This window comes from Callithrix jacchus, chromosome 14 (genome assembly GCF_049354715.1).
Source record: "Callithrix jacchus isolate 240 chromosome 14, calJac240_pri, whole genome shotgun sequence".
Lineage (NCBI taxonomy): Eukaryota > Metazoa > Chordata > Mammalia > Primates > Cebidae > Callithrix > Callithrix jacchus.
Window position 1 is genome coordinate 33,611,936 of NC_133515.1, and position 26,632 is coordinate 33,638,567.

At 36.2% G+C, this 26,632-nt stretch overlaps 1 protein-coding gene across 9 annotated transcripts in view; it reads right to left on the reverse strand.

Annotated features, from left to right (window-relative positions):
* Positions 1-22,051, reverse strand: part of CTNNA2 (catenin alpha 2) — a 1,148,556-nt gene extending 1,126,505 nt beyond the window's left edge. For all 9 annotated transcript variants that reach the window (XM_035273413.3, XM_035273412.3, XM_017964211.4 and 6 more), the window contains exon 1: positions 21,762-22,051. The gene's annotated coding sequence lies outside the window, so the exon portion shown is untranslated. The remainder of the gene's footprint in view (positions 1-21,761) is intronic.
* Positions 22,052-26,632: the final 4,581 nt, after the last annotated feature.

A 26,632-nucleotide genomic window follows, 5' to 3' on the forward strand; every position in this document is an offset into this window, starting at 1 on the left:
TTATGCTTGGAAAGGCCTTCCCTACCCAACATCTAAATAGTTATATATATATTTCTTTCTATTGGTTTCACAGGAGTTTTTTCACTCTTCTTACCAACTAATTGGCTATAACAATATTAACAGCAAAAATCAGAAATGAAAAAAATATTTACCCAGAACTTGACATATTTTAAAGGGAAGGCAATAATCACACAAATGGAAAGCTATATAAAACACAGCCAAAGTTATCACCAAAGTCAAGAAACAGGTTGTATTTCAAAAGCTGGACACAACAAGCACATCAAAAATGAATAAAAGGAATTCAGGAGAAAAAATACTATCAGTACTAGAATAAACATATCTGGATACAAGTGATCATGGGTTAAAAGTAGCACAAATTATCCATAAATCATTTTTATAATAAACTAATGTTCATTTACCTCAGTTTTATGAGGCGTACAGGAAAAAAACTGTTCACAAGTTTTCATTTTATAATAATTAAATTGAAAAAGAATACCTATTACTAGCATGACAGTGAAGGAACAGTATATAATTAAATATTGTAGGAAGCCTTATAAGCTTACTCTAGAGTTATAGCAAACAGTACGGCCATAACCACTAGAGCCTGCAACTTGGTATCTATACTCTTAGAATTTTTAAGCTCATTTTTTTTTTGAGACGGAGTTTCGCTCTTGGTACCCAGGCTGGAGGGCAATGGCGCGATCTCGGCTCACCACAACCTCCGCCCCCTAGGTTCAGGCAATTCTTCTGCCTCAGTCTCCTGAATAGCTGGGATTACAAGCACGCGCCACCATGCCCAGCTAATATTTTGTATTTTTAGTAGAGACGGGGTTTCACCATGTTGGCCAGGATGTTCTCGATCTCTTGACCTCGTGATCCACCCACCTCGGCCTCCCAAAGTGTTGGGATTACAGGCATGAGTCACCGCATGCGCTGTGCCCTTAAGCTCATTTTTTAATAGAAACTAATGCACCAACGGTGTTCATTTCTAAACTGTTTACAAATCAAAGCCAAAAATAATAAAAATGTTTAAACATACAATAAAGTGTAGCCATAATTATTAAATATAGATAACAGTTGAAACTATGAATTTTTAAAATGACATAAAATCATATGTATTTGATGACTCAACCATGTTGAAAATGAGTATGAATCAGCCTGAAAAGAAACATGGAAATGCAAACAACATACATTACAATGGTGACAAGAAGAGTAACATTTCTCTTTTTAGAAAATTGTCCTTAGTATAATATTATTTGTGCAGCAAACATAGTTAATAAAAAGCTTTATAAAGGTTCAAATCAGTATTTCCTCTGGTGTATTCTTCAGGATGCCAGCTGTTATCTCAGCAAGGCTAGGCAGGAGAGGGCAGATCGGTAGAAAAGTTTTGTGCTGAATGAATATAGGATATATGGATATATGATATTTAAGTGTAGTTTAACTGTGTTTTGTTGTTTCCTCTTAGAGCTGTTCATTTGTTTGTTTAATGGCAGAAACTCTCACACAGTATTTTAGAACAAAAAGCAGGTCATTTCCCAAGTTTATCTGTAAAAAGAACTTATCGATAAAGCATTGCTTAGGACTAGTATCCCACCAAAGGTGCTCCTCTAGATCTCTGAATCCACTAGGAACATATGCCATTATTAAAATCTCAATCAGCTTCTGTCTCTCATCATCAAAAACATAATTACAAAATGTTATATTCTTTAATATACTCTGGTTAGTTGACAAACTATAACTCATGGGAACTCATTGTGTTTTTTCCTAAGTCTCAGAATGTCTTTATATACTTTTAGATATTATAAAATGTATATGTCCAAACATACCAAAATTTCTAGACACTATCATTCACTTCCTGTTTTAAAACAGTTAATATATTGAAACTGAATAAGTTTGCAGAATTACTCCTGTATTTACTGACCATATGCTAAATTCTAAGATATACATTATAAGGTAGACTTAGATGAAAAAATCTTATCCCTGCTTTAAAGACATTCCCAGTCAAGAGTATAGGTTATGTAGGGGAGATGCAGCCAGGATAACAAATACAGCAATAACTCTAAGAAAAATGTAACAAAAATGGGAAACAAATAAAGGGATATAGAAGTTAGGAGGAAAGTGAGATGGAAGCGTTTTAAGGAATCAGACACAGATTCATCAAGGAAGGAGACTGCCTATTAGATGGACTTAAAGGACATGTAGAACATCTCCTAGACAGACAGCAAAAAATGAGTCCAAGTTGCCCTTGAAGAAAAGCCAGAGGTATGTTGGAGAGGAATGTTTCAGACTAGTCAGGGCATGGGGTTTCCTTAGAGGAACATGAGAATGTCTTTTTGGAATATGAGCTATGAGCTTGAGTCTGGAACACAGGACCCATGAGTGGTAGGCTAAGGTACTTAGAGTTAATTAGGCTAAGGTACTTAGAGTTAATTAGGTAGCCACAGACGTACACTGAATGCTTTTTCAGCAAGAAGATTAGAACTTCAAAAATTAATTGGGTGCAGGTGCATCCAGATTAAGGGTTTTAGCATTGGAGAAATGACTCAGGAACACACACAGAAAGACAAAGTCAGAGACAGAGGCTGAGAGACCAGATTAAATTCTGTGACGGGAGGGAGGACAGTACAGAATTAAGCAGCAGCTTGGAGGTTTTTGGATGGTTCAAAAATATGTCATCAGAAAGCAGCAAGAAAAACAAAGAGATTGGAAAGTTCATTTGTCAAGAATAGCCAATGATGGTGAAAGAAAAATCAATTAGTTAACCAGAAGAATGCATTCAGGAAGAAAATTTTTAAAGTATTAAAATACATTCAATGAATCCACTTACACTTATCTTTAAATTTTAATTTGATCACAGTAGTACTATTGCAAAATAGCACAATCATAATATACATTTGGGACATAGGCTAAAAGGAAATAAGACAAGTGAATACTGTCTTTCACCTCCAAAATTCACTGGGGTCATAGGCTTCACAAAGCTTATTTATCCCATGAAGTCACTCCTCTAATGAATAGTACAGAATTACTTTCTAGGCATTCAGTCCATCCCTACAATTTCATTTTCTGAGACCAAGTGGGCTGAGAGAGCCATTAGCTTATCCATTCACTCTGTCTGTTTCCAAAAAAAGTGGAATAGAAACTGGTCAGTTCAGCGTCTTCAAGCATACTGTAATATAATGGTAGAATTCTTTTTTTTAAACTGTATTTTAGGTTTTGGGGTACATGTGAAGAACATTCAAGATTGTTGCATAGGTATACATAGGAACAATTTTACAATGTTGGTGGGAGTGTAAATTAGTTCAACCATTGTGGAAGACAGTGTGGCGATTCCTCAAGGACCTAGAAATAGAAATTCCATTTGACCCAGTAATCCCATTACTGGGTATATATCCAAAGGATTATAAATTGTTCTACTATAAGGACACATGAATATAATAGTAGAATTCTTGAGACTGGAGAAGTCATTTACCAAAAACAGCATCTGTGACAGAGTTCAGGAAAACCCTTTAGGCCTTCTCAATAACATTATTCATTTGTAGCTTTTATTGTTAAAAATATGCACTAATATAATTTTAGCCACTCAGGCCATCTTTACAAATCCAGTAATACCTCTGTGTGCATCGCTCGTGTCAATGCTTGCACACCTTGCCTCTTTTGGACCTTAGGCTAAAGTTCTTGGATACCCTGCTGTGTATTGTTGCAGGCATAAAACAAGTGTGCAAGGAGACTGTTTCCATTGCTACGGAAATATCATTTAATTTCCTAATTAAATTAGCAGGTATATAAATGCAAAACCATAGCATTTGATTATTTATATACCTAATTAGTAGGTATATAAATGCAAAACCATAGCATCTGATTATTTCTGAAGTTTGGCAACAAAGTCTATTGTTCATGTCTGAGGACAAAGTCGCTATGTTTTCAACACTTTTATTCAAAGTAAGAATTAAGAACTTAAACTGTCTGGCATTTTAATACTTATAAATTGATTTGCTGCACATGAGAGAAATGAAAGAATAAATCAAGAAACATATGTAAGTCATTTATTCTTCCCCTCAAGCAATATATATATATATATATATATGAGCATATCTATTTACTAATAAATAAAAACTAGTGGTGGCATTTCCCTTACAAAAGAATTTCTTTAAATCATAACTTCTCTAGTGGTTACAATTACAAAATGAGATTTTAGCAATCCATCTATTATATAAAGCTAAGCATAATTGATATCTTCTTTCCTCCCCTCCATCAAATTTTATCTAATTTGGGCTTTGTAATAAGGTAAGAAAGAATATAAATTATTCAGATGAAGCACAACATTTTTAAAGTGTTAAAATTCTAAAACCCATTTCTGTCTCCCTACTCTAGGAAACTAATTCGCCAACAAACTCCCTGTCCTGAGTGTTCTGTGCTCAAACTGCCCCATTTGAAACAAAGCACACTAAACTGAACCTTCTCTTTGTGCTTCCCTCTCATTTGCCTGTCAGCATATCTAAGTCTGCCAAACAACTTTAGAAACACATAACATCTAATTTCTCTTTTCACACTGACTCTTCAATGCTATCAGATTTCTGAGATGACCGCTTGACTGAAGCTACTCTGGCAAAGATCAAGTCAGATCCACTTCTTACTTAACAAATACAGTGGCCTCTAGTGGCCTCTCTTTAGTCTTTAACCTCCCTGATCTGTGAACATCTGATGATCACCTTTCCCGCCTGAAAACAAAGGAAACTTGGGAAACTTTTCCTTCACACCTTAAAAGAAGTTAAGGAAAAAAAAAAGTCAACCAATGAGGCACTTGCCCCCCCTTCTCCACTCTTCACTATTCAGATTGTGTACATACCACCAGTATGAAAACTAGAAATGGTTTGTCAGTAAACAGATATGTTTTCTTTTTATTGATCAACTATTTCTGCTAGTTGTATGGAAAGTAACAGTAAAACACCTTTGTTTTGCTGGAGAAGTGAGGTATCCTGTTAACAAAAGACAGAGCTTTGTATGTTTGTTTCTCTTTTACTGAAAGCATATTTTACACAAACCACTAAACCCACAAGGGTTACAGTTTAGTTTAGCAAGCTTCATTTTTAAAATGTTATCCATGCCAATAATCAATTTGTGTAGTAAGGTAAGGGATGTAGCTGGAAGGAGAATTCTGCTAGCTTAAATATCAGAAATCAGGGTGAAAAGAAACCAAAGCTAATCTCCCACCACAGAAAGGCTTCAGAACAGACCACAAAGTGGTCATGGGGTCATTGTTTGGCTGCTGGTCTGACCAGCTTTCAGTCTCTTCTCATCACCAACAGGGATCCAGTGGCTCCTCAGACCCGGCTGCACAACAGCTACAATTTTAGAGCTACCAAGGAGCTGCAATCCTAGTCTACCAAGGAGCTTCCCGGTTCAGCCTTTATCATTTCTTGAGGCATTTCTTACCCTTCCTTTCTCTTGCTGACTGTCATAACCCAAAGACCTCATGGCTGAAAGCAGTAAACAGATGTAAGATTTGATCTTACAACAGCCTCTTTGTTTATATACGTTTGGCTAAAAATTCAAGCCAAAAGCTAAAAGCAGGAGTACAATTTTTCTTTTCCAAGTGTTTTTTCTTTTTCATTTTGCTGACTTTCTTGACTTCAGAAGTAAATAGCGTTGTCTTTTTCCCATTACATTTTTTTTCATCATTTGTCATTTAAGCAGTGGTATTCCTGAGGATGCAGACCCCAGGCTTATAATGCTTTATGCAACCCATAGGGCATTTCACCTACTTTCACAGCTATAACTGTCAGCTCCTGTTTTGCTCTAAAATTTCTAATTTGAATACCAACAGCTCCAAAGTCCAGACCTTATTCATAAGTGTCTACTGAAGACTTGCATCTAGAAGTCCTATAAGCGCTTCATATTTTACATCATTAAAACCAAACATCAGCTAACTCTGAAATTATGTTTCGCCCAAGAAGACATGTGATAACATTCACAGTTACCCTTGTCTTTGCCTTTGTCCTGAATCTCACATTCAGATGGTTCCTAAGTGTTCCCACTTCTATAATAATCAGTTCAGTTTTCTCCATCCCTATCACCTCCTCATGCCTCATCTCTCCTCCTAAGCACCCTGGCAACTGCATGATTTGTTGAGCCTTAAATTTACATTGACATTCCTACCTCCTTGCTTTCCCCTCAACCTGGAATGCTATTTCCCAATTTATCTTTATAGGAAACCCTTACATGTTCTTCAAGTTCCTATTGAAATGAGGATCTTCTAGACCTTTGTCTAATTCTGTTTACTTTAGATACTCATTCATCACTGCTATCTATAACTTCCAATATACCTCTACACCATGTCATATTCCGCAGTTGTTTGTTTATGCGTCACACTTTCCCACTGTATACCGTTAGATGTCCTGGGGTAGACACCATCTCTTACTTATCTTAGTAACACAAATAGAGTACCTCTAAGACAGGCAATTAAGAAATGTCTTTTCAGCTATATTATGGCTGGATATAAACGTAATAATTAAATGTCATTTTCAAAGTAAAGAAATGTTCACTTTGCGATTGTATGGACATAGCACAATTGTACTCTACAATGTAAATTGGCTTGAAGTTCAACTTTAGTGAAAAAGAACATATGATTTAATGTTATCACAAGGATAATTTGTACATTCAAATGGAAAAACAAAACAAAAAATAATTATTTGATTTGTTTGTCTTATAAGCATAATTCATATGCGACATTTACCATTTTAAAGTGTATAATTCAGTGGATGTTTTGTAGTATATGCACAAACAGTATGTGCAACCATCACCACTACCTAATTCCAGAATTTGTGTCATCTCAAAAAGAAAACCCAGTCTGGGAAACACAGCAAGACCCTAAAATAATAATAATAATCAGCCAAATATGATGGCATACACCTATAATCCCAGCTACTGGGGAGCCAAGGGGAGAGGATCATGTGTGCCTAAAAGTTTGAGCTGCATTAAGCTATGATTGCACCACTGCACTTAATATGGGCAACAGAGTAAGACTCTGTCTCCACATCTCTAAAGAGGAAAAAAAAGGAAAAGGAAAAATATGAACGCATTAGCATTCATTCCTCATTCCTCCCTTCTCCCAATCACTAGTCTACTTTTTGTCTACGCAGATTGTAAAATTCTGGACATTTTATGTTAATTCAATCATATAATATGTGACATTTTGTGTCTGGCTTCTTTCACTTAACAGAATGTCTTCAAGGTTATCCATGTTTCATGTGTATCAGTATTTATTCCTATTTATGGCAGAATATTATTCCATTGTATAAATATACCTTATTTTACGTGTTCATTCTTCAATTAATAGATGTAATATTTTCCCACTTTTTGGCTTCAATAAATAATGCTGCTAGGGATATAAATATACAGAGTTTCATGTGGACATGTTTTTGCTGCTCTTCAATACATACCTAAGAATAGAATTGTTGGATCATAAGAAAATTTTATATTTAACTTTTTGAGGAACTAGCAAATTGTTTTCCTAATTAGGTGCATCATTTCATATTCCCCTTTAAATGTACACTGACATTCCCACCTTAATGTATAAGAATTCCAATTTCCCTACATTGTTTACCAACATTTGTTCGTAATGTTCTTTTTTATTAGAACCAATCTAGTACATGTGAATTCATATTTCATTGTGGTTTTGATATGCATTCACTTGATGATGCTGAGCATCTCTTCATGTGCTTATTTGCCATTTGTATATCTTCTTTGGAGAAGTGTCTATTCTAGTCCTTTGCCCATTTTTAAATTTAGGTATTCTTTTTATTATTAATTTGTAATAGTACTAAATTAATTTGTAATTAGTAATTTGTAATATTTTGAAGAATGAAAAAATATATATATTTATATATTTTGAAGAATGATTATTGATATAATTTGTAAACATGTTCTTCCATTCTTGGGTTGTCTTTTCATTTACCTGATGGTGTCCTTTGATGCATAAAAGTTTTTAATTTTGATGAAGTTCAATTTACATTATTTTTCTTTTATTGCTTGTGCTTTGGGTGTCATATCTACAAATCTACTCCCTAATCCAATAAACCAATGCCTAATCCAAGGTCACTAAGATTCAGACCTATGTTTTCTTCTAAGAGTTTTATAGTTAGCGCTCATATTTAGGTCTATAATGCATATTGAAGTCTATCATCAATTTTTTATATGGGGGGAGAGAGTGGTCCAAATTCATCTTTTTCATGTAAATGTTTATTCAGTTGTCCCAGTATCATTTGTTTAAAAAAAATTCTTTCCCTCATTAAATTGTCTTGTCACCCTTGTTGAAAAATCAATTAACCATAAATATGTGGGTGTATTTCTGAATGCCCATTTCTATTCCAATGATCTAGATGTCTATGCTTATGTTAATACCACTTAGTCTTATTATACTTTAGCAGTAAGTTTTGAAATTAAGATGTGTGTCTTCCAACTTTGTTCATCTTTTCAAAGATAGACTTTTCTTACTTTACAAATGAATTTCAGAATGAGCACAGCAATTTCTGCACAAAAAAAGAAAAAAATGGAAGCTGGGATTTTCACAGCAATAGCATTGAATCTCCAGCTCAATTTGCCTTATTAACAATAGTAAGATGTTTTTATGTCTTCTCTAAATTCTTGTCATGTTATTTTGTAGCCTTTAGTATCTTCACTAAGTATTTGTATTTTCTTGAGTGAAAGGCAAATAGTTAACAATATAGATTGTTTTATAATTATAATAAAATATGAAAAATAAAAATTATACAAAGTTAGCATTTTATCAGTTGAAACATTTTATGATGCCACTTACTTCTAATTTTGATATAAAACATTGCAAATTCATACTCAAAAAGAAGCATTTATTTCACATGGTATTAACAACAACTGTAAGATAAAGTGAGCAACAATAAAATGTAATACACCTGGATTTAAGACATCAGCTATCCCTAACAGCAACAGCAAACAAAAAATTCTTTCCAAAGGCAAGCAGTCATCAAGAAAATTTCATCAAATAAACAGAAGCATCTCAAATTATTCAATCAAAGTAGAAGAGAAAACAGCTATATGTTGTTAACTGATAATTTTATTCAAACTTATGATATTAGTATCATTCTAACTCATCTTTATGGTATAATTCTTTAAGAAAAGACAGTTAACTAAATTTTTCAACTAGATTCAGTGATTTAGCACTAATAAAAGTCTCTTGCAGTTCCATCAACCATGACTTACACTTGCTACTAATTTCACATACACAGTCAATACTCTAGAAAGCAAAATGCCTGCTTTCAACAGTAAAAATTGTATCATCTATTTAAACTAACTTAGTAGGTTGGTACAAAAGTAATTGCAGTTTTGCCATTACTTTTACTAACATAATGTAATAATGTATTGTAAAAGCAATCTTCCCATTATTTTTGATGGCAAAAACCGCAATTACTTTTGCACCAACCTAATAGTAAGGATCACAGGGTTTTGTGAAGATGGCTTCATTAATGATAAATCAATATTGATATTTATTTATAAAGACTAGACTAGATGAACAATTACAATTCAAGGCAATTAGCCCATTTTCTCAATTTGCATAATCAGTGAAAGGTTTTTATTCAAAATAACATTTCCCTGATTTAAAAAGTCATGAAAATACTACCCAAGTTAAGTTTCCTCTCAAGTTTGAATAAGAAGATCTTACTGCCAAAAAATAAAATTCTGGGTAAGAACTGAAGACTGTAAAACCTTCTTAGTGGTGCTGTACTGGCTACTATATCTACTGACACATTTCTAAAAAACAATGCTGGAATGCAGATCCTGTATTAGCACAACAGCTTCAATATGCAAATTATGGAAAAATATTTTTAAAAATCAGATATCCAAAGAATAAAGTCACTTAGATAAAGAAGTTAAATATCACAGGCATTAGCAAAATCAAACATGTTGTCACCACCATTAGATCATTATTCACTCAACTTGAAAAGACATGGCCCATGACTTTGAATGGCATACAAAAAAAATCACCATGAATTACTGAGAAACATCCATAAAAGTGCCAAGTAAATTTCTGGAAATGAGAGTATGAAACTCATGTACACACTATGCTTACTCCAAAGGGAACGATCACAAATATACTGATATTGGTATAAATATACTTAGGTTACCATGGAAAAGACAGATCTTGAGAATAATTTTAAAAACAAAAACAGTGTACTTAGACCACAGTATAAACAGTGTATTTACAATCTGAATAGTGTCTCATTCACACTAAATCTAAGGTAGAAGAAAAAAATTATTTAAAATTAGAAGACACTAAAAGAAAAAGTGTAAGTATTATATTTTATCACTTTTATTTAAATAAGACTTGCAAGTGTGAGAGAGAGAGTGTGTGTGTATGTGTGTGTGCATATTTAAACTATGAACTCTTAACATATAAAAGAGGTATACAAATTGATAAGAAAAACACAATGATACATTTTTGAACCAATAGGTATTTCAACAAGGTGACAGGAGACAAAACCAAATATAAAAATAAAAAGAATAATTTCTACAACAGCAATAACCTATTAGGAAATATTAAAGAATAAAATCCCTTCCCCAACAGTAATAAAAACTCATAATAACACAAAATGAAAAATGTTTCCTTCTATAAAGAAGGCTGTTTATGTTACTGAACGATGCAAAAAGACTTGCATAAATAAAGAGACATGCCAATGGAAAGATTATGAATTTGGAGTTGTCACTTCTCCCTCAAAATTACCTTAAATTAAATACAACACTAACTAAAATACAGCGTTGTTTTAAAATCGATAACCTGATTATCATATTCTTCTGAAAAAAAAATGATGTAAAAATCGAGATGAAACTTCGGCAAAAAGCCATCACCTACTAGAAATCATAATAGTAGTTTTAATAGTATATTATTAATTAAGGAATAACAACAAAATTCTTTGTACCCAGAGAATATAAGTAAGTTCTTAAATTAAACTAACATAAATAACTCATGCAAAAATAAACTGGAAAAAAAAGAATATACTCATCACAGCAAAAAGCAAAACATTAGACCATTAGACAGAAAGCAAATGAAAAGATAACCCCTAGAAATCTGTGAAACAAATTTATATAAAAAAGAGGTATTCTTCTTACCTATTCATTGGTAAACTTTTACAAGTTTAAAATTATCATGTATTGGCAAAAAGTAAAGAAATATGCACTTTCATATTGTTGGTGGAAGGCAAATGGGTACAAACAACTGGAAGAGCAACTGGCCACTATTAAAATTTAAAATACACACACCTTATTACCCAACAATTACATTTATGAGTTTACCTTTGAAAAATACATTAGTCCATATAGACAATAAACCTGTATAAGGATGCTCATCTTAGCATTGTCTGAAATATAATAGCACAAACAAACTGAATGTACATGGAAATGAGGATTAAATAAACCTTTGTACAACCACACCGTAAAACAACAGGCAGCAGTTAAAACAATAGTGTATATCGTTTTGTACCAGGGTGGAGGTATCTCTAAACTATATGTAAAGGGAAAATTAAGTATAGAACATTGTGTTGCCATTTAAGAAATATAAATATATATGTACAGCTACACAGACCTTGACCTCTATTTCTTTGAAGCAGTCTCCTGGAGCCCCCAAAATCAATCTTCTGCCCAACACGGCCCATAGTGAAGGCAGATCAACCCAGACATTTTATCTCTGTACACATCCAAAATTTTAATACTTAAATTCCAAAAAATGCAATGTTACACAAAATCTAATGTAAGGGAAGAATTTTTATTACAGCAGGAAACGTTTAGATATATTTAGTTAAAAATAATATACAAATGTATATATACCTATGCTCTCAGCTGTGCTTAAAAACTCCCTCAGTATATGATAAACTCAGATGTACTCTTGGGGGAAAAAGAAATTCACCAAATGTTCACTGAATAGTTGGACTGCAGTGATTTTTATTTTCCAGATTTTTTTTCTTGTTATTTTCTAGATGTTCTACTATGGACATTTATTACTGTAACTGCAAAAGACAAAACATGTCCTTTTTGAAACAACGTATCTTCTGTTATTGAATTCTTGAGATACCTCTGTATAGATAACGCCAAAATATTTCTCTACTCCCAGCCTCTCCCTTTCACTCTAGTCTCACTTTTCAGCTACCTACTGAGCAGTTATCAGTGTCCCAGCTTTAGTTTTCCCGAATGTGATTTCTCCACCTCTCCCACTGCTGTGCTCATTGATCCCATCTCCCTGCCAGGTCAGTCCTGTCCCAGTTCCCAGACCAAGACAGGACTGATTTAAAAGTACCAATACAAGGTCATCCCCTCCTCCATACTCTTATTCCCATCCATTGCCGAAGCAAACTTTCTGATTCTGTGTCAGCCTGGATTTTTGACCCAGGCCACTGCAGTGTCAGTACCACACTACAGGACACACTCTGTCATTCTGTCTGGTATTAAGCTGGTCAGGTACTCATCTTACAGCCCCTACTAGACTGTCAACTTATGAGATAAGGCACTGTGTCTTACTCATGTATGGCTCCAGGACTGTGCGCCCACCCACCCCAACAAAACAGTGGTTTCTGTAACTTATAGGAAAGCATTTGATGAATGGCTGTTATATTTGACCAGAAATATACTCAGAGTGAGTTCAGAGACTTAGTTCGATCAACAAGCATTTATATAGGAATGGGCCCAGCAACGAAAACAGGAGAATACTAGAAAAATGGAAGATGCAGATCCTATTTTTGAGATAGAATCTAGAGTGGTTGAGAACACCTTAAAAAAAAAAGTAGAAAATAATTACTGTTTTGGCTTCTGCCTTAACAAGCAAAACATGAAAATCTTCTTGCCTGAGGTCCTGATTTCACAGATGGGCAAACCGCAATCGAATTTGCCTGCCTGGATTCCAGACTACTGCCAGCACTGACTTTTGCTTCCTGTCCCAACTCCATGGGCCCCAATGTGCTTGGCTTTGCTTGTCACTATTTGCACGCTTGCCCACTTTAAATTGTTCCCTTCGATCCAGACTCCCTCCCTCTCCAGTTCATGCTGTGGGCTAGGATCTAAATTTTCTCCTTCTTGTCCTGCATTGCCCTCTGTCACCTGTTTCTTCATACACACTCCCACAATTAAAAGTTGTGACTACAATCTGAGCTTTTTGCTTCAACCTCCTGCCAAAAGGCCGAGAACAAGGCAGGCCTCTAAATCAAATTCTAATAAACACTGCTTCTTGCTTACCCAACAATCATTTATGCCTTCTATATTAACAGAACTGCCACTCTGTTCATCAATCCTCTAACCTCCTCCACCCAGTGAATGCTAATCCCATATGTAGTCCCAGCTGGTAAACAGTGATTTAGTCTAAGCCTGTCATTCATGGTATTCCCATTCCCCTTGCCATTGAATAGATTGAGAATGTCCATGGGATTCAGTGTTGGCCAGTGAGATGAGAGAAATCTGAGGGAGGGATTTTGGCAAAAACCTCCCCATTCTGCAGGAAGAGACACTGCTGCTGCATGATGGTGTGCTAGGAACTAAAGACGTGGTCATGGCGCTGGCTGAGAAAGCGGTCAACACACAAACCAGGCACAGACAAGAGAAATGTAAAAGTAGAAACTAAGCCCAGGTGCCCCATCCTCTGCATTTCTTGTCGCTTTTAAAAATCAATGTATTCACCTTCCTCTGATGCCAGGTAACATATATTAAATAGCTACTGATACATATATGTATATATATATATATATATATATATATATATATATATATACATATATGTATCAGTAGCTATGTTTTCTATCTCAAAGGAGTAACTTTAAAATAGGAATTTGACAGATATTTTGGTTGTTTTTAGTTTGAAGCTATTATGAGTAAGCCGTTATTAATTTTCATGTGAAAGTCCTTGTACATATGTTTTCATTTCACCTGGGAGCGGAATTTCTGGATCGTATGGTAAGAGTATTTTTAACATTAAGGGAAACTGCCAAATTGTTTCCCAAAGTATTGCATTCCCACCAGCAATGTATGAGTATCACAGTTGCTTCACATCCTCTCCAAAACTTGGTATTGCCAGTCTTTATAATCTAGTCATTTTAGTGTTTGTATAGTGGCATCACACTGTGGTTTTTAAATTTAATTATTTTGTGAATTAGAGAGTTAAACACCCTTTCATGTGCTCATAGGGTATTCATATATTTTCTTGTGTGAAATATCACTTCACATATTTTGTTCATTTTTTAGAGGGATTGCCTGTCTTCTTATTGAGTTGCAAGAGTTCTATATATAGTCTAGATAAAGTCCTTTGTCAAATATATATAGAGAGATATGTAGTTCTAACAAATCTTTTGTCTTTTGAAGAGCAAAAGTTCTTTCTTTAACTTTGATAAATTCTAATACATCTTTTCTTTTAAATTTTATGGTTAGTGCTTTTTAGGTCCTAAGGGATCTTTGCCTAATCCAAAAATCACAGATTATCTTCTATACTTTTTTCTAGAAGTTTATATACTCAAAATCATAGATCAATCCCACAAACATTATTCTCAATGAAAAAAGGAATATAAAAAATGAGTACATATTCTGTGATTTAACCTATATCCATTTCTAGAATAGGAAAAGTGAATCTATAGAGACAGAAAGAAGATCAGTCAGAAGAGAAGTTTTTATAGTAAAAAAAAAAAAAAAATCTGTATCTTGATAGCAGTGATGGTTACACAGGTGTGTTTGTCAATCCACAACAAAGTATTCACTTGAAATGGGTGTACCTTATTGTATAAAACATATATCCAAAATTTCATTAAAATAATTTTAATGGGAATTTGGAGCTGGATTGGTAGGAAGACTGGTGACCACCAGGTCCTCTGAAACAGAATTTGGGGATAAGCAAGGCTTTACTATGCCTGAGGCAGAAATACTAACCTTAAAATATATGTAACTTCTTAAACAAATATTACCTCATTCTAAATGCATGAATGCCACATAATCTTTCACAAACATTGGGATGATTGAAACAAGCCAACCACACACTGGGAGAGTCCCTAAATAGTTGTAGCAACTGACTTGAACCTTCAATGTAGGAAGAACTTTCAAAATGATAGAGAGGGAAGGATGGAGAGATAAGAAAAGACAGGTTTCTTAGTCCCTTGCAGTTTGTCCAGGACTGTGAAGCTAAATTTGCAATTTTACTTGGAAAGGAAAAGCATATGCCATGAAAGGCGAAGTTCTTTTTTTCTTATGCAGCCAAAGTTTATGTTTCAAAAGAAAAATAAAATAGAACACAATGAAAATAAATCATTTTGCCTTGAAATTTTGAGAAAAATTCATATGTATAATTAAAAAATTTTATAGCTAGATATCTACATATCATCTAGTCTAAGTCAGTTAAAAGACAGATAAAATAAGTAAGAGTTGGAGAGTTTGAGCCTAATATTTAGTCACTTAACTAATTAATTAGTTGGTCAAAAACCTGGAGAGGAATTCAGTTTCCTTGGTTCATGTGCTTATGAAATTATAATCTCTAGCACAACGCTCTACAAAAAGCAGGTATTTTTAAAAAAATACCTATTAAATGAATTCATGCTATGCAATATAATAAAAAAAAAGGAAAGCATAAGTGCAGTATAAAAAAAATGGAAAGCATAAGTGCAGTAGAGAGATGAATTTAGATACAGATTTTTTTTTTCCCAAGACCTTATTATTTTTATTTATTTATTTTCTGAGACAGAGTCTCGCGCTGTCACCCAGGCTAAAGTGCAGTGGTGTGATCTCGGCTCACTGCAGCCTTTGCCTCCAGGGTTCAAGCGATTCTCCTGCCTCAGCCACCAGTGACACTGGGATTACAGTTGCCAGATACCACACCCAGCTAATTTTTGTATTTTTAGTAGAGATGGGGTTTCCCCATGTTGGCCAGGCTGGTCTTAAACTTCTGGCCTTAGGTGATTTGCCTGCCTAGGCCTCCCAAAGTGCTGGGATTACAGATATGAGCCAACGCGCCCAGCCTTACCCAAGAAATTTGAGTCTTGTATACACTTCTTTACTCCACTTCCATACATTAGGGAAAAAAAACATATTTTGTGAAATTACTCTGGCAATTATCAATGCCTGAATAAACAGAATGAAGTCGTAAACTCTAAAGAATTATAAAATACCCTTTCCTAGAAACAAATGAGGACAAGTAGCTCTTTCTAAAGTAGTTAAGAGACATTGCTACTTTCTCACTGAAAGATGGATCGATGATATTTAACAACTGCTTCAAGCCCTATGAATTTAAGTTAAACTTGGAAGACTGAATTTTCACCAAATGCTTACAAATAAATCATGAAAACATCAGATCCTCTGGTGATTTCTGGAGTTCTTGTAGTTTATGGATGGGTTGTGGAAGAACAACTGACACAGCTCCATCAAGAGTCCATGACTTTAGTTCCAAAACATCAAGGGGCCATAAAAAAAGATATTGGATTTACTGCAGATACAGAATGAACAAGATAAACTCAATTTACACAATATGAACATCTCAAACGCTTTCTATTAATTTTCTATTATGCCTTGTGGCCCTTGAGACCATATGAAATTCAAGGACTTTTAAAATCTCTAGCCCTGGGGCATGTCCACTCATTTAATGTAGGAACACTGTAGCCAGTTAGGATCTTATTTAGTGTATCTCCATCTCAGTGTGTCCCATAAATGTATTACCTGGCTTCCCCAACTCTGCCCTGCAAACAAAATAGTCAGATGTCTCAAAGTAGCAAGATACTAAAAAAAACAACATATGATTTACATTAGTTTTTTTTATCCCTGCTCTAGTTTTAAAAACTATTCATCGAAATGTATATATAAAACCTACTTTAAAACAACTAAAACATAGCTTATAGTAGATATTATAGTGAAAATACAGAAAACATCTAATTGAACAGGTAGTTATGTATCTTTCAACTCAAAGAAGAAAATAAAAATAGTTCATTCTGTGTCATCCTTACTCCACCTCCCTCCCTGTTTGGTCACCACCTTCACGTATGGGGAACATATCTGCTTTTTTCACTCCTGTGAATGCAAGTTTTCCTAACACCTGAAATGTAATAGTCTAATAGTTGTGTACACAGATAGGGCTTATCAATAAAAAGAAAAAGAAAATCACTTTCAGTAGTTAAGCCCTAGAGAATTAAACTTTGTAAAGTCAGACAATCACTATGTTTTGTATAGTGTATTACAAGTAATAATTTGAAAGAGGAACAGGATGCAAATTTATGGTTGAGCTAGAATTCAGCTCTGATATAAAAATTCACTTATAAGAAAAATAAAAATGTCAAAAGTTACATTTGTCAAAAATCTCCAGTAGTCTAACATAAAGCTGACTAGTAGTAACACATCTGAAAATGTTTTATTTAGATCTGCTGAATTTTAAAAATATCAATTTAGAAAGATCTCCAAACAGAAAATAAAACTACTACAGTCTATAGTTGTTAGCTTTTAGAAGTATATTCATATTAGCTTTTAGAAACATATTTATGTTTATGACTAATACATCTTATGATAATATTCAAGAGGACAATTTTGAATATTATTAGAACTATGAAACAAAAATATATGAGAAATATTTTACTATTTGGGAGAAAACAATGAAATCGTGTTTATTAAAATGGGTTAAACATGAGTATAATAAATACTGATACTTCAAACTTAAGGGCAAAATTTTCTGGAAATCCATTTTCGAATAAAAGAATTCCATTCATATCATTTATGCTGTTGGATAAAGATTTTGTGGATAAATTTTCACAATAGTTTATGAACCTCAACTAAAAACAAACATGTGCCAACAGATGTTGCCAGTGAGCACTTGCCACTCCACACCAAGCGTATATTTAACCTGTTCCATGCTAGTTCCCTGTTAGACTTTCTGTTCTCATCACCCGTTAATCTCACAGCCACAAATCTGAAAGGGCATCATCCATTTAGAATTTATTAATAATCTTAGACACCAATGAAAGAGGCTTTTGTAATTAGGAAAAGTCAACCATGAAGTAACAAAAAGAGCCCCTGGAAATACAATTACCGTAACAAGTACTGGCTTCATATAGGTCAAAGTAAAATAATATTGGTTATATACTGTAAGATATAGTCCTGGAATATTCATGGGGTAAGGAAAAACAAGAGAGAGTTATAATAACCACAATATTAAATCTTTATTGTCCATCAAAGGTCAAGTTTTCCCTCTGCCTTGAAGTTAGAAGAAAAGACTTAAGACTGTTCTGGGTCCTCACTATCATGCCGACCATGGAATTCATGTCTTGGGATGGGGCTTTAGGTGAGAAAAAGAATTGAAACTAGCTCCATGGGTAGCTGAACCTTCTATGCAATGAAATGGATCCCATACTAGAAGTTGTCTTAACCGAGTGACAGTATAATTACACTGACTGTATGTACTCTACCTTTTAATACACGCGTCTGTACACCAAATCTTCCAGTAAATAGTCTCCCTGATGTTCTTCAAACACAGCATGCCTTTCCTCCCTCTCTGCTTTTGTTCCAACTGTGGTGCCCACCCTGCAGGAAATCTTTCCCAGGAGTCTCTGTCCAAGCTCCAGTGCTAATACTGAATATAATATTTTCCCAGTTACACAGACACCTGTCTTCTTCACAATTCCTCTAATACTTACTTGCTCTTCTGTCTTTCTAGTACATAATCATACCCAGACTCAGAATGCGAGCAAACCATTTCTCCTAATCATAATAATGTTTACTTAATATATGTTTTGTTTGCACCAAGTACTGTGCTAAAGACAATTAACCTTTAAAGCAAGCCCATTAATCAGATTCCCCTACAAGTTTCATTTTATAGATAAAAAAATAGATTTAAATTGTACATAGGACGCAAGGCTCCTAAGAACTAGAGCCTGTACTCACATCTAAAGCTCTCTCCAAAGATCTTGTTCTTTGCCACTGTGAAATAGGACCTCATGCAAATGCCTGTTCTCAACTAGACTGTAAGCTGAGGTCAGAGAGAGTGTCTTTTACTTCTTTGAACTTCCTTGGAGTGCCTCACACTACTCAGCATACGGTTGGGCAGGTGTTAAGATCTCTGAGGGAGGGAGGCATAGAGGATGTATCTAGAATATGTTTTACAGAGGTCCTAAGATGTTCTATTAGCTCTTTATCGTATCATGTATTTTTGAAGATCCAGTCAACCAAAGGCAGAAGCCTCTAGGATTGAAATTCTTCAGAGGAAGTCAGTCTTTATCTGCAAACTGAATTACAGTCAAGGAGGCAAGCTACTTTTGAAAAACACTAGTTGCTCTTCTAATATGCACATTTCATTAATTTTACTCATCTCTTAAAATTTTTGCTGTAAACAAAATGTTATTTTATTTTATTGTTCTTTAATAATTTGGTATGTTTTGTTTCTTTTCAGTGGACTAATGTTTACAAAGAAGACAAAAGAAAAGTACCTGTCTTTCTATACTAAGCACAGTATCAAAAACTGGGGCATACACCCACATCACTCTGCAGAAAAACTGCAACAAAGAAAGAGCAAAGCTGGTGGAGGGGCTGCCACTTCCCCACATTTACAACTGTGAAGCCCCACAAAGAATTGCAGAGATACTGGGAGGGGAAAAGTCTTTTGAAAGGAATTTGAACAAAACTAACTTATTATGCTCATATATAATTAACAGGACAGTCTTTCACTTGTTTCATGGTATTCCAGAAAAGGAAAACACTCCTATCTACAAGTTCACTATTAAGTAATACAAGCATTCCAATACACACAGGTTGACTGCAATCTGCATCAGGATGTTGGTAACACTGGTAATTCAACCAAGCTTTAGCTACATGGCTGAAGAGTCAGCCAAGCCATTAATGGAATTGCATTCCTACCATGGGGAGTTGAAGGAGTCCATCATTCCTAACATTACACACTTCCCCAGCACTGACTCAGGTGATTAACTATCAGCTCTTCATCAGATCAGCACTCAATCACTTAGGAAGGCAATTCTCTTGATCTCAACTCTTGCTTTACATTCCCATAAAATGCAAAGGTGCATATTGCACTACTGTCATATAATAATTTAAATGAAAAGAAAAAATCGATAATGTGTTCCATAGCATAGTTTCTTACTGGCAACTTCAACGAATCCACCATTAATTTTGGTCCCTCACCTATACACCTTAAACATAAAACACAGCTATTCTAAATATATTAAGGTTTTCTGGTCTGCTTTTTTTTAGGAGAATATAAATAGGACAAAATACGGGCTTCAAAATATCAATTTTTGATTTATACTTACACTGCTGGACCCTTCTGAGATGATAAATATACTAAACATTCTGAGGTATGGCTGTCCCACCATGTATAAATAAACTTTACAGCAGCAATACTTACAGAAAGAATTGTCAAATTGCCAATAATGTGTATAATACAGTGAGTTAGAATGCAAGCTAAAGAGAGCAAGGTAAATTATAGCGTTCTGTGAAAATAAGTGATACAAAACCAACAGCAATTTTAAATTATTAACAATGGTTCTGAAGCTAATTCAACTTTTCCATTGGTGTAAACCACAAACAGAATCACACAGTATGTTTCTCTTCAAACATCTTCAGGGTTCCTATGAGGTAGGTGAAAATGGGTAAGGGTATCTGTTAAAGGATATAATGCTAATGCCATTTAAATGCTCTATCTACAAGCCTGTGGAGTATAACCTCATTTCTCCAAAACTGTCTAACCATTATCCTCCTTGAGAAGTTAACCCATGATGAACAAAAGTACATCTCTTCCACCCTTCTGCTCCCTATTTTCCCAAACCTTTCTGCCTTGGTATTTTGTATGCTGAGCAAAACATTCCAGAAATAATGCTGTGGTACACAGGCATTAAAGTTTAGAGAGTTTCTGCCTTTGAAGTAGGTAGTGACAAGACCAAGGACACACAGGTTCAATTCCAAGCCAAATATGAGGCGGGTGGTTTGAAAATATCAATCCAAAGAGGCCTAGGGGAAAAGAACACAAGCTTCCACTGCCACCTCCCTTCCTCTCCCCTCCCCTTTTTCTCTCTTGTTCCTTTCCTCTCTTCTCTTTCGTTGTGGTTTCTCACGGAGACAATCAAAGCAGGGAAAGCTGGATTTTAAATTGGTGAGACACACGCTGGGAATATGTAATTCCCAGGAGAAAAAAAGAAACTGCTGAAGAGGGGTATGGGGGCTGTTGGCAACATGTTCAAGTGACAGCCCTCCCCACCCCCACCCTAATACAGCACAAATCCATAGATTCTTCCTCGATCCTCTTCTCCCTCCAGTTCCCAGTACTCTACCCAACTTGACCCCTCATTCTAAAAATTTAGGGACCTGCAGGACACCCGCTGTTTAAGAGTGTGTCTCTCAGTATATGAGCCCAATTTTCTGGAACCCCTGAATCCGGACAGTTGTAGCATGCAAGGGATGCTCCCACCCTCCCACCGGGGAAGAGGTTAGAAAGGGGGGAAAAGAGATGGAGACAAGAGGAAAGGGATGCAGAGCTGTGCTCTAGGGCGAGCGGCTGCAAGGAAGACGGGGAAGAAAGAAAGGGTGGGAAGGAAGTGGGGCTGGGAGAGAGGAAGAAAGGGATGAAAGAAAGGCTGGAAGGGAGAAAGGAGGGGAGAGGAGAGAGGGATGTTGGGAAGGATGAGGGAGGGAGGGTTGGGAGCGGGGAGGGGGGAGGACAGAGAGGATGGGAGGGAGGTGGGAAGGGAGGGAGGCAGGCAAGGATGGAGGATGCTCTGCCCGGGACTCACCTCTGTGGGTCGGTGGGAGTTTCTCACCTCCTCCTTTTTCTCGCCGGTTCCCAGCAGCTGGAGTGGTAATCACAGAAGGGACTGGAGAGGCGGCGGCAGGGACAAGGGCAGCAGCTGCTGCAGCCGCCTCTGGCCGAGGTGCGGTGCCGCCTGCTCTGCCCGCCCGCCCGGGTCTCCGCCTCACTCGGGGCTGGAAGCGAAGCCGCTCCCCCCTCCCCCCGCCCGCCCCGCGTCCTGCCCAAGCGCGAGCGGCAGCGGCCCGGATCGCCGCTAGGGGAGGCAGCCAGTGCGCATGCGCGGCCGCTTGCTTGCACGCGCGCCCCCTCGGTCCCCGTGGCTCCGCGGCGCCTGGAAAGGCACGGGGCAGCGCGGGGGGAGTGGCGCGGGCACGCGCGGCCTGGGGAGTGCCCGAAAGGGCGGGGCGGGGCGGAGCTCGGGAGACGCGGCCGGCTGGGCGCCGCAGGTGGGGGGAGGGGACGGCGGCGAATGGGCACTGCCGTAGGGCGCAGGTGCCGTATCTATGACAACCGCGTTACCCTGCGGGCGGGGACCAGGAGCTGAATCGCCGGAGTCGCGAGGCCCTGGGAGAGGGAACGGGTGCGGGAGCGGGCAGGATAGGGACGAGCGGAGATGGGGGTATAAGGGTGTCGCATAGTAGGAAAGGAGGGCCAGCCCCGTAAGGGTCCGACACGCGGAGGAGGAGGGCAGGGCCAGGGTGCAGCAGAGGTAGTGACTGCCGCCGGAGGGAGGTTTGTTAGGATCTGGAGTCCCGATGGGAGAGAGGAGGAGATTTGGACTTTAAAAGAACCTAGAAGAGGATGGAATTGTTAAAACAAATGGAGTATTTGCTCATTTAATAATGTTGAATATTCTTTTCCGTGTAATGCATTGTGATTCTGTTCTTGATTCAAAGGATCTTACTGAGCCTTTAGTTTGTACCAGACACTGTACTTAGGCATTTTGAGACATCCAGAAAAGTTCCTCCTCTCACAGGTTATACTCTAGTTGGGAAACGTACATAGCTGGGGCAGGGAGTGTTTGCACCGCCAGCCACTGGCGTTGGGGCTTGATAGTGCTGGAGTGTAACTGTTACAGAGGTGATAACAGTGAAAAAGGTACACAGCTACATCAAATGAGAAACATAAGTTACAGTCATCTTTGTTCTGCCACAGTGCCAAATGACAATTTTGTTTTGTTTTAAATCAAGAGAGAAAACGAAAGAAAATCTATGGAATTTTGGTATGACACAACCGACGCTGTGTTCACAACACGCTACCTGTCTGGTATCCTAGTCCACCAGCATCAGTGCGTGTGTTCATGCCAACACTTGGACGGCTTTATGTGACTTAGTGCATGCATTTTTAAAATTCTCCTTCATCAATGGCTATGCTAGCTGTTTTTCCATCCCCACTTTTGTTCCCAAGTTGGCTTCTGCAATGGTTTGAAAATTACGTCAAACTCAAGTATCTTTTATTCTCTCCAGGGAATGACTGGAAAGGGATACCTCTGTCCAACCGCTATCTTTCTCTCCCAGCACTTTTTTGACTTTATTTTTTCTTGTCCCCATCTCTTTACCAATTTAAAAATTCCAGGAAAATGTCAACAGGAGTCAGCGGACATTGACTTAAGAGGAATCTTAGCACGCAAGCATGTTTCAGGACCACGGACAGTGACACTGGGTGCTCTCACCACCAAGCGTTTTTCTTAGACTGCCTATAGAAACAGGCGAAACACCCTAAAGGTACATGATGTGCTTCATGAAGCAAGTATCAAGATCCAAATGACTTGTGCCAAAAGATATAAGGAGTGGAAAAAGAAAAGGGCACACTATGGACTGGAGTAGGTAGGAGGTAGGCCTTCAGCTAAATTTTGAAGAGTAAGATTTACAGAGGCATCACAAGTCCCTGATGTGGTAAGACATGTATAGCTTAGCCAGCAAAGTACTGAAATAAAAAGAGATACTCCATAAAGTATTATTCCGGAGGAAGAAGACACCTCTGAATTTGAATGGTCCAAGAATGTGGAAAGAGTTAAGTCATCCCAGTCAAATGAGGTAGGGCATGCAGGCAAAAATTGACATTTTTGTAATTATTGAGATTTTTTTCATACTCTGGTCAGGCTGGAGGGAATAAACTAAAAGATACAGGCCAAAGAGTGGCCAGACAAATTCATCTCTTGAAGTTCTGAGGATTCATGTATACTTTTTTGTATTGTTGTAATTAGGCTTACATTTATATTTATTTGTTTTAATTACAATTAAATAATGTAGACCAAACAAGAAAATAATAATATAAACCAAGTGCTGTCTAGTCAAAATGAGATTTGCCTTTATTTTGTTTTGCAGTGACTTTCAAAACTATAAAATATTATTGAGAGATATTTAAAAGGCATTTGTAAAATATAAGCTTTAGTCCATGCAATTGCATTAAATTAGAGTTAATAAAAGAAATAACAGAATAAAAGCAATCTTTGATTTCTCAGACTCACGGTCTCCCTCACTTCTCCTTCAAAATACATCAAACTGTGGTCTGCCGATCAGATAGTGATAAGAAATTACTCAGGCAATGCATTTCAGTCACCAGCAGGCAAATGGCAGTGGAAATTTTTGTTCCCTGCCGCCAAGGAATTTACTAACTCTTTTATGTTTTGAATAAAGAGTAACCCTCAACCCTGTCTATCCTATGGAAAATTCAAATTAAATATTACTTTAGCCATATTTATTTCCCTCTGATAACAGTCTAAAATGGCTATCACTGGATGCTAAAATGCTATCATTTTATTTGTCCCCATTCTCAAGTAAGGGGATTTTTTTAACCCTTATTTCCTTCCTTTTGAGTCTGCTTATAAATCTGGTTTTTTTTTCTCTTGATTTAAATGTTGTCTTTCATTTCAATGACAGAAACATATACAGCCTTCAGAAAAATAAGCAATTTTCTTCCTTTCCTCACTTATATTAAAAATGTATGCCAACATAAATAAAAAGAGCATTGTTAAGTGTATGGCATTGTGTTCAAATGAAGAAAATGCTATATGTAATCATAATACAATTTAACATGCAATCAAATGACATCTAGGTTTTTAGGGCACACCAAACCAATACTGGCATCTTAAGTAAAATTATCTGCAGTGCTTATACATTTAAATGTCAGGTCTCTACACACTAAGACTCTAATTCAGTCTGTCAGCTCCAGAAATTTTGCTATCTAACCCTTCTGAGCAATTTCATTTTTTAATAGGCTTTATTTTTTAGAGCAGTTTTAGGTTCACAGAAAAATGGAGTGAGAAGTACAGAGAGTTTTCATATACCTCCGGCCCCTACACGGGAACAACCCCCCACCATCAATCCCTGGACCACAGTAGCATGTTTTTTACAATTGATGAACCTGTATTGACACATCATTATCACCAAAATCCACAGTTTACATGAGAGTTTGCTCTTGGTTTTATACATTTTAGGGGTTTTGAAAGAAGTATAATGTCATGTATCCACCACTATGGTATCATACTAGTTTTACTCACTAAAAATACTCTGTGTTCTGTCTATTCTTCTCTTCCTTGTTCCTAATTCCTGGAAACATTAGTATTTTTCCTGTCTTCATGGTTTTGTCTTCTCCAGAATGTCACAGAGTTGGAGTCATACAATAAGTAGCCTTTTCAGATGGGCTTCTTTCACTTAGTAATATGCAAATAAGATTACACCATATATTTTCATGGCTTGATAGCTCTGTTTTTAGCACCAGATAATATTCAGTTGTCTCAATGTACCAAAATTTATCCACTCACCTACAGAAGGTCATCTAGCTTCTGTAGGTGAATGGATAGGTTTTGCCAATTGTAAATAAAGCTGCTATAGAAATTTTATCTTTTAAGAACCTCCTAAATATTTCAGACCCTGTCATTATATTTATTATGTATCAATTGAACCCCAGGATTTCTCCTCATATGGCCCAGCTTTTTCCTACAAATCTAGCTGTAGGTTTCTTCTCTTGTCTGAGAAACAACCAATGAAACTTTTACTTTTGTCATTTTATGTATTCCTTTTACTATTAAAAAATTAAAATTACTTGTTTTAAGTTTTTTGTTTTCTACCAGTAGTTTCTAATTCTAATTTTTTCAAAAATATATATCATTTGTATCCCTAGGTAATTGTTTCTATATACTATTATGGTGAATATATGTATATGTTTTCAAGTAAACCAAATGTGTATTTTAGAATCCACGTGTGTAATTGTTTTTGTTTTGCATGTTGAAACATTTTAACTGTAACCTTGTATAGGTAAAATGTACCATATTTTAGTTTGTGACATTAGGCAAGTTTTTTAATGTCTATGAGGCTTAGTTTGCCAGTCTGTAAAATGGAGGCAATTTTTATCCATCTTTATGACTTTCTTGTGAGAATTAAATGAAATGATACTAGATATGCTTTTTAGCACATTGTCATCCATAGAGTTGTGTACTTGCTTGAATTAATACTTTAAATATCAATGAGTAAATTAATCAAACATTCAAATAATATTATTCCTCAGTGACTTTTGACCAGTTTGAATCTGTTTCTATAATCTTTTATTTCCAATTAATCTTTTTCCCTAAAAAATAACAAATAAGCTTTAATATGTCTTCTCATAGTAATTGTGTCACTCTCATCTTCAGGTTCCCTAAGAAATACACTTTCCCTTTAAGAGAAAGCTGAGGCTGCTGTTACATACATTTTGAAATTGTGTCATTTTACTCTCAATTGTCACCCTGGAGCACCTTTTCCCGATATCTGCTTTATGGAAGAATAGTTCCAATCTTAATTCTTTCAATAGCAAATGACAGAAGTCCAATTTAAGTTAATTTGAGCAAAAGGGAAATTTTGGCTCACACATATG